Raw genomic sequence first — 9,826 nt, forward strand, 5'->3', positions numbered from 1 at the left:
TACTACCTATCATTATATTTTTGCATTGAGGATGCCTTGTTGTCTCTTGTGTCGCCTCGGGGCATGTTGCTGTGGTGATGCTGTTTTTATAAAGGGATGCAGAGAGTCAGAAAGAGAGAGGGAGAAAAGGAAGAGAGGAAGAGGGATAGTTTCGGTTTCCTTGCCTGCCTGCTGGGAATGAGTTGGTTAAAGAGAAGTCAAAATGATTTATTGGTAGAAAAGGAGGGAATAGAAGAAAAGTAGATGGAGAGAAAAAGAGAGAGGAGAGAGAGAGAGAGAGAGAGAGAGAGAAAGAAAGAGAGACGAGGTGTCATTGGGGAATCCCTCTGTCTTTTCCTCTTTTATGTTTTTTGCCTATCTCAGTCACCTGCATATCAGCTCTCTCTCTCTCTCTCTCTCTCTCTCTCTCTCTCTTTCTGTGTGTTATTCTTTGTCGTCTGGCCCTGTCTTTGCCTACACCCATTGTGTCAAGCTACGTTGACTCTTTTGCAGTCTATTTCTGTCCTTCTTTGGCTCCCTTGCTCTCTCGTGATCTACCTGTCACTTCTTTGTGTGTCTTACACTCATCCATCTGCCATCTATCTCTCTCTGTCTTTCTCTCTGTCTTTCTCTCTCTCTCTCTCTCTCTCTCTCTCTCTCTCTCTCTCTCTCTCTCTCTCTCTCTCTCTCTCTCTCTCTCTCTCTCTCTCTCTTTCTCTCTCTCTTTTTCTGTTTTCTGCTTTTTTAATTCCAGAAGTGTTTCTCTTCCGCTTTCATCCTTCACTCCATCTTCGTGACAGCAGAAAACCTTTGAAGCACCCATGCAAATGCATTTTTGTACATTTATAAAAAAAAAAAGAAAGAAAGAAAAATCTCACAATTGTAACCTGCATGCATGAACACACTCACACGTGTACACTGGATTTCTAATTTCTAATAGACTGCTGCATGAGGTATGATTGTAAATGTTATTTAAAACTGCACCTTTCTCATATGCCTCCTTTAGTCAGATTATTTGAGCCAAGGATGGCAAAAGCTTCATCGTTATTTCTTTATTTTTTTTCCCCAACACAAACCGTTTCATATGTCTGGTGGTGGTGGTGGGGGGGGGGGGGGGTTGCATTGTCAAATTTCATAAAGCAGCTTTCATTTGCAACACTGCTTCCCAATCCAATCGGGCTTTTCTCTCTCGATAGCAGATGAAGAAAAATGGCCCCTGTGGCGTAGCCTGGGCCGCCGGCACACCGGCCCTTATGACATTTAGCTTGGCGCGGCCCTATCCGTCACACAGCCCGTTTCCCCCGCTCAAATCCAATCTCACTGCCCTCATAACGCTCAACCTAATACCAAACTCCCCCAGCCGAGTCTTCTCCATGCACCAGCTGCGAGGGAAATCACAGGCAGGGTGGCATGGCTGGCTTGACCCCGTGACACAGGAAGTCCTTTCTCAGACAGCCGTGTGACATACAGAGATGTGGAGGAGAGTACAAAGTGATGCATTCATCCAGCAAGCCGAGCGATTAGAGAGAAAAAAAACAGGCTTTTTTTTTTTTTTGATTCGTGTGAACGACCTGACCTTTAAAATAAATTCACAATCGCAGCTGTGGCTTTCGGCAGATTCGTTTTTCTCATGAAATTATTAAAATAAGTTTTGTTTCTGATTTCTCTCTCTCTCCGTTGCTCTCTCTGTCTCTCTCTTTCTCTCTCTCTCTCTCTCTCTCTCTCTCTCTCTCTTCCTTGCTCTCTCTCTCTCTCTCTTCCTTGCTCTCTCTCTCTCTCTCTATCACCCAGTCTCTCCTTCGCTGTCATTCCCCAAAGTGTTCAGTGTTGTGTTAGTAAACCGTGCTGACATCCACCCCCCTCCTCTGGCCTCCCTCCTGCCTCATTCTCCTGCTCTCCCTATATTTCTCTCACCCACCCCTCTCTCTCTCTCTCTCCCTCTCTCTCTCTCTCTCTCTCTCTCTCTCTCTCTCTCTTTCTCTCTTTCTCTCTCTCTCTTTCACTCCACTGACTGACATGAATTTTCAATCTCACTGTTTACCTTCCACTGCTGTGCCTAAAACAACACTGGCAAAGATAGAGCCCCGCGTAGGAGAGGGAGGGAGCAGGGCAAAAGGGAGGGAGAGAGACAGCAGAAGGAGGAAAAGAGAGAAAGAGAGGGAGGATGTGGCAAAGGAAAAAAAAGGCAGAGGTGTTAGAGACTATGGAGTCCTGGCTAGGAAGTGAAAGAGGTGCAAAAAGAGAGAAAAGAAGCACTGTGTGTGTGTGTGTGTGTGGTACAATTGATACAAGAACAAATTTAGAATATAGTACAGTAATAACGTTTTAAATACAATGTATTTGAGGGAAGTGTATTAAACAAAAAAAAACAAACAAACCACAAAATAGAATTTATACGCAATATGCTATCTACAAAAACGAGTGCTAAATTAAAGGAAAACCAACGTAATGAGATCCATGAGCCATCAGAACAGCTTTAATGTTCCCTGGCTCAGATTCTACACGAAGTACCTGGAACTGTAGCGGAAGGAGGACCTTCATTCATTTAAAAGATTTTCCCTCAGTTGAACACAATATTCTCCATCAACCCTAACTCTCCTATAGTGGCTCAGCTGGATTGATAACTGCTGACTAAGAAGGTTATGTTTTCATCCTTTCATCCAACTAGTTAGTGTGCTCTGATACCCTGTGGATAGGGGCGGAGTCATACTGGACAAGACCACACCCACCAGGCTAGTCAGTTTCCTGGACCAGAACCGTGTAGTGAAATTGCATACTAATGCATAAGTTTTTTCTTTTACTATTATTTCTTACTGACCTGTGTGGATTATGAATAAACAAATATGGTAATAAGTCTACAAATACAGATGCAAATAGGATCTTTTTTCCCTACAGGGTGAATTAGAGGTGTGAGGTGTGTATCAGGACTGGGATCCTGTAGGACACACAAAATAAAAAATATAAAATTATGTGAGCATTATGTGAGAGTTTATATATATATATATATATATATATGTATTACGATCATGTGTACAATGAATTAACTGCTACTAGTTTGTTTATGTTTTAAATTCATTCACAAATCACAGACAGTAAATTCTCAGGATATCTGGAGTGATGTAGCTGAAGGACACGGGCTAATTTAGAAGACATTTGTTAGACGTCCTGTTCACCTGAATGTTCTTAGCCATCTTGAAAATTTGCCTGGTAGCCCCGCCCCTTCTGCGCTAGGTCAGCATATCTGTGACCAGTGACTGCATTGAAGTGTCCAACATTTCAAACTTGGTTGAATAAATGAATAGAACAGTGCATACATATGTTATTTGGGACACTGCTGTCATTTCTAAATTCTGTTTTAATATTTTATTTCCAGAATATATTTAACCCTCCTATTATCCATGGGGTCAATTTAATAGGGACAACCAGAGAAAGATAAAATGATCCTGATCATTTGTTTTCAGTGTCCTGTACACATTTTGTGGCATCAATCTTCCTTGGGGTGAATTAGACCCCAGGCTGGTTTAAGCTGTATAAAACACATAAAAAATTACATTCATCTGCTTTGGTTTTTGGTTTTGGATTATATTGAGGTCACTATAACAATCAATTTTATGATCTTCAAGAACATCCCTCTGCTTCAGGGCCCTAACCTAACATAAAAACATACCTGTGGTATTGCGAGAACCACTGGGAGATCAACATGTAGGAAAGGGGAAAACATCATTTCTCAGACATACAGAGGAAAAGACATGTTACTATCCCTGATAACAGAAAGAGAAAAATCTGAATTTCAGAAATAAAATCAAACCATTAAAATCCAAAATTTGTCCAATTTGAGGTCAATCAGTGAGATTGTATGGTGGTTTGTTAATGTTTCTATAGTTGTGCAATAGAAATTCTGGGTGTTTAGGAGAATGGGGTGGATTGGGGTTATGTTTTATTTAAAAAAGATATTTAGCTAGGTATTCTACAAAGAAATATAAATTACCTGACCAAAAAAACCCTTGGTAAAAATTATATTCTGGAGGTTTAAATTGCCGGGGTCAAACTGACCATAAGGGCAAAACATGTTCATAAATTTGACGATAAGAAGAGGGTTAACATAAAAAACAATTCCATTTCAGGCCACGCCCACTTCTGTTTTAAATCTGAGCACAGATACATATATAAATATTTTCAGCACTTAAATCCGTGAACAGATACAGATAGTGTCACACTCCTGGCTGTGCAGTAGACAAAAAAAAGAGAATTGGTATGCATAGTACACATTTCTAAATATTCTATTACTGAGAGAGAGAGAGAGAGAGAGAGAGAGAGATGTTCTAAAGAACTGATTAGGCAGAGTGCACAGGTTAATAGCAGGCCACAAGCTAACTGAATAAGTGGACAGAGTGTGTTTAAATGTGTGTGTGTGTGTGAGAGAGAGAGAGAGACAGAGAGAGATAGTTGGTTAGACAAAGGGTGCAGTAGCTAATAGCATGCGAGGCAACTGACTAAACGGTCAGTATGTGCATGTAAGAAGGACACACAGAACATTAGCAGTGAAATGGAACAGAGAGCCAGAGAGTGAAAGATCTTAAGACGTATAGGGAAAGGAAACAAAGAGAGATGAGAGAAAAGAAAGGTCTCTTTTTTTCCTGAAAGTAAGGGGGAAAAAGCGAGTTGGTAACAGAGAGAGAGAGAGAGAGAGAGAGAGAGAGAGCTCAGAATAGACACACTCAGTGGCATGAAATATTGAAAGAGGGAGCAAGAAAACAAGACAAAGGAGAGGAAAATGGAGGGACTGATAGAGATAAATATAATAGTTATTTGGGCAGCGTGTGTTGGCAAAGAGGGAGAGATGGAGCGAGAGACAAGCGAGGACGAGGGCTGCAGCAAAAGATGGATGATGGAAAGAATCCCGACTTTGGCGCTTTGATGGAGGGTGGGAGGAGAGGGCAGAGATTTAGAGAGAGAGAGAGAGAGTGAGAGAGAGGTGCAGCATTTTTTGGTGGAAAAATAGATGGTTTACGTTGGAAAAATCACTCTGCAAAGTGTTTCATCTCTCTCATCCTCACCTCCCTTCAATCCCACCCTCTCTCTCTCTCTCTCTCTCTCTCTCTCTCTCTCTTTGATCTCTCACTCACTGATCTCCTCCTCTCCCTTACTGTCAAATATTTAAGATGTATGGCAGCTTTTGTGCAAATTACCATGCAGATCCGGTGCTGTTTTCAGCACCATCAAATGCCCCTCCTCTCATTCATGAGCCCAAACGCCTGCAATCGTTCCTTTTCTCTTTTTTCTTCTTCTTCTTCTTCTTCTTCTTCTTCTCTACAGTCATTATTAATTCATTTCTTAATCCTCTTGGAACTTTTAAAAGATAGACCAGATGATCAGTATGATCAGTAGTATTTTTGCTTATCTGTTCTTTCTGATCTAATCACAGTATTTTTAACCTCGAGCTAAAGTCAGAGGCTCTTACTGACCAGGCTAAAGCGGCTTCGGTGCTTTATTCAGTCTCATCTGTAAATCTTCCGCATCAGCAAAGGCGAGAGGAGTGTAGTGCTCCTGTTCCTGCTGCTGCTACAGCTGGGGGAGAGGAGGAGAGCAGATTGGCTGATCGGCGATCGATTGCAGAGGCCTGCACACAAGTTTTCTTACCAAGCGTTTTGCTGCCTGGCACTGACATAAATCAGATCCTCAGAGGTGCACTGCACTCAGAACCACCTTTTATTCCCTCTCCTTTCTTATGTGTGCATCTGTGTGTGTGTGTGTGTGTGTGTGTGAGAGAGAGAGAGAGAGAGAGAGAGAGAAGCAGAAAAAAAACAGAGGATGAGTGGAGTCTCATCAAATCACTCCTTTTTGTAACAGAATTTATTTATTTATTTATTTTAGATGTTAAGAGAAAAAAGAAAGAGAATGAATTTATTATTATTATTATTATTATTATTATAAATAATTGACTATTATCTATAATAATAATTAAGTTTTTTTTTTTATTGTAAATGTTTACATATAGAGAAAGCTGATTGTATTTTTTGGGTGGGTAGGATTGGTTTATTCATTTATAATTCATTTTAAAGTATTATTATTATTCTTCTTATTATTATTATTATTATTATTATCTGTATATTTGCAAAGGAATCTGTTTTGTTTTTAATGGTTTAAAACTAGCTAAAGCTCGATTTAAAACTAGGTAGTTTTTAAAAAAAAAGAAATATCAGTTCACACGTGTATATATATATATATGTGTGTGTGTGTGTATTATGTGTATTATGATCACGTGTATTGGACAATAATGCGATTGAGTAATTGAATTGATGAATTGAACCTGCCATCCTCCCCCTCCTCAATCACACATCCTTCCATCCACAAAAACACCTCATTAACATAATTCATAATCAAAAAATGTCAGTGGTGTTACCTGTAACAGCATGGCCTCTGTTCTGTCTGTATTTACATTTATTCATTTGGCACATACTTTTATTCAAAGTTATTTAGGTCAATGGCATGACTCATTTTTTTTTTCTTTTTTTCTTTCCTCCTGCATACATTAACTTTGGCAAAAACATTAATAAGCTATGAACTCTATTTATGTGCTTGTTGTTAATTTGCTTGGGCGGAAGCCAATTCTTCCTGTTTTCACACAGTCCCCTTTTTCCCTTCATGGTCAGAAGTGAACACAACAGCAAGGGCAAAGCTGTAATTTCTGATAAATAAAAAAGTCCCCCCCCCCCGGAACAACATCATACAACTAAACTGTGGCTGTTAAATGTTGATCAGAAGCTGGGATAAAATGCTATATCCTGAAGACTCGAACACACGAAGAGACAGAAACACATTTGTTGTAATTTGTTTCAGACAGTCTGTCATTTTTGGCTCTGACCCATCAGAGTGAAATCCAATTGAATCTAATCGAAAGTGATTACAGCATATGTCACTGCACTGAGCTTTTAAAAGGAATGAGAGGAGTTGATATCACTTAAACATATGTCTTTATAATGTATTTATTACAACTCAGAGATGGCACCAGTCTGATGCCTAGGCCTGGTATCAAGCGAGAAATGGTGGCTAAAAATAAATACATTTCTTCAATCCAATAGAAAAAGGAAGATTGTGATTGGGTTTGGAAATGATTCTGAACTGGAAATGTTTACATATACAGATTTGGGATTGAGTTTTGATTTTAATATATTTCACCTTCGTGATTTTTGGGTGTGTGAGTTGTTGTGTTTAGCTATGTACTTTTCTGTTAAGTGTTTTAGTTCAAAATAAAAACCCTAGTTTTAAAGCTTAGTAGTGTACAAACAAATATCAACTGTTTATTGATATCGGTATCAAAAAAGATAAAGTGGTATTGTGTTGTCTCGGATTGTAGCTCCGCCCCAAACTGCTGGTTAATTTCTGAATTATTATTATTATTTTTTTGGATTGGAAGGAAACAGGAAGTGTGTGGAGGAAGGGGAGGAGCTGAAATATATTTTAAGGGTTTTCTCATCTTTTATCATCCTAAACTGTCAAAATGAACCGCGCAATAAATGATCATGATAGTGGATCCTAATATCTAGCAGATATTCTTCAGTTACAGAAACAAATAATAATAATAATAATAATAATAATAATAATAATAATAATAATAATAATAATAATAATAATAATAATAATAAAAGCTTTTCTTTATTTTACCTTCATCAAATAATACCAGATTTTATGTAAGCATCCAAATTGGACCAAAAATAAATAAAGAGTTTTAAATATTACTACAGAGCTTCTATTTCCCTGAACTGCATTATTTTCAGCAAAGCCGAATGTCAAATGTCAGCATGGTGTAAACACGTTCCAGGAAGCTGTTTTGTCATCATGTGACAGGAAAAAGAATTCACAAGGAAGAATGAGGAGTTGAATGTCAAGCGTCTCTTAGAAATATCTGATCATTTGACATTGTTATGACTTATAAGATCTAACAACAACAACAACAATACAATGAAGGAGAGTTTGGTGCATTATTGTTTTTCTATTATATAACAATTTATTTCTCATGAATTATGAGATAATGATCTTTATAAAGAGGATCTAAGAAGAACGGCAGAATAATAAAAAAAAATCTGGTATTATTTAATAATCCAACTCAACAGAATGGCATTTCACTAATACTAATGCCTGATACTACTACTGCTACTACTACTAAAATAACAATAACAACAACAGGAATAATAATAATAACAATAACAACAAAGGACTAATAATAATAATAATGATGATGATAATAATAATAATAATAATAATAATAATAATAATAATAACAGCGACAATAATAACAATAATACCAACAAAACACTACTACTACTACCACCACTACTAATAATAATAATAATCAGAAAACGTGACTAGTACTATGACTAATAATACACCACCACCACCAACAACAACAAAAATAATAATAATAATAATAATAATAATAATAATAATAATAATAATAATAATAATAATAATAATAATAATAACAAAACATTACTACTACTACTACTACTACTAATAATAATAATAATATAAATAAAACACTACTACTGGTATGACAAAAAAAACACCACCACCGTAATAATAATAATAATAATAATAATAATAATAATAATAATAATAATAATAATAATAATAATAATAATCATAATAATAAAAATAATAATACAATTCTCAGTGAGTAAATCATTTAGGAAAGGTGAGTAGATTCAGAGAATTAAAATATTCTATATATAAAATAGCATAATAAAATTCCAGTTATGTTAATCATATTCATTGTTATTGATATTTTGCTGTCAAGTATGAACTGATTCACTGAAGTTTGTATTAAACAAAATAGCTATAACATAATCAAGAAGCATTTGGATTAATCCAGCACTGAATACATCACACCGTGAAGAGCCATGAAGGTGGTTTTAATCAATTACTAATCAGATGTGAAGAATAATTAAGACTCAAAGAAAAGCAGAATTCCCTATTTATTTATTTATTTATTTATTTATTCATTCATTCATTCATTCATTCATTCATTCATTCATTTGTTTGTTTGTTTACTTATTTATTTACTTATTCATTTGTTTGTTTGCATGTTTGTTTGTTTGTTTGTTTGTTACATTTTAAAAAATCACCATTCATTATGTATGGTTCAAAAAATAAATTCTTGAACTGCATGAAACATTAGTAGTTAAGTGACCCACAAATATTTACATACTTTTTAATGTATGTAGATTTAAAAATATTTTTAAAAAAAAATAAAAAAAATGTTTAATTTAAAAACATTAAAAATATTATTTTAATATTCTACTACATAAATTCAATAACAATAATAATAATAATAATAATAATAATAATAATCAAATAAGAATAATAAATTCTTTTTAATTCTACTATTTGGCATGTTAAGGCTATTAACTCAAAGCTTGAAAATAAATGTTATTCCAAAACCACAAATTGAAGCACAAATTAAATGTCCATTTAAAACCCAAACCTCCCCTGAGCTGAGTGTTTGAGTCTGAGAGATTCACAGTGACGCTCTGACAACCCTGAGGTTTGAACCCACAACCCTACAGACAGTAGCACCCAACCTTTACAGCTGAACTACCGCTCCTCATAATGAAGTGTCATAGTTAATCGCATGTGTACAATACTGACGGGATTACACAAGTGAGTGAGAAGACAAGAGACTCTTGGTGTAGAGGAATGAGTAATAGTCAGCAAGGACACTGGTTTCTAAGGGAACATTAATTTTGAGGATTAAGTCCTCACCTTTGTAGCAGCACCATCCATTCCACCTTCTAAAAGCCTGGGTCAGCAGTTCATGTGATACACTCTAATGGTACATGTGAGTGTG

Source organism: Hemibagrus wyckioides, linkage group LG01 (genome assembly GCF_019097595.1).
Source record: "Hemibagrus wyckioides isolate EC202008001 linkage group LG01, SWU_Hwy_1.0, whole genome shotgun sequence".
Lineage (NCBI taxonomy): Eukaryota > Metazoa > Chordata > Actinopteri > Siluriformes > Bagridae > Hemibagrus > Hemibagrus wyckioides.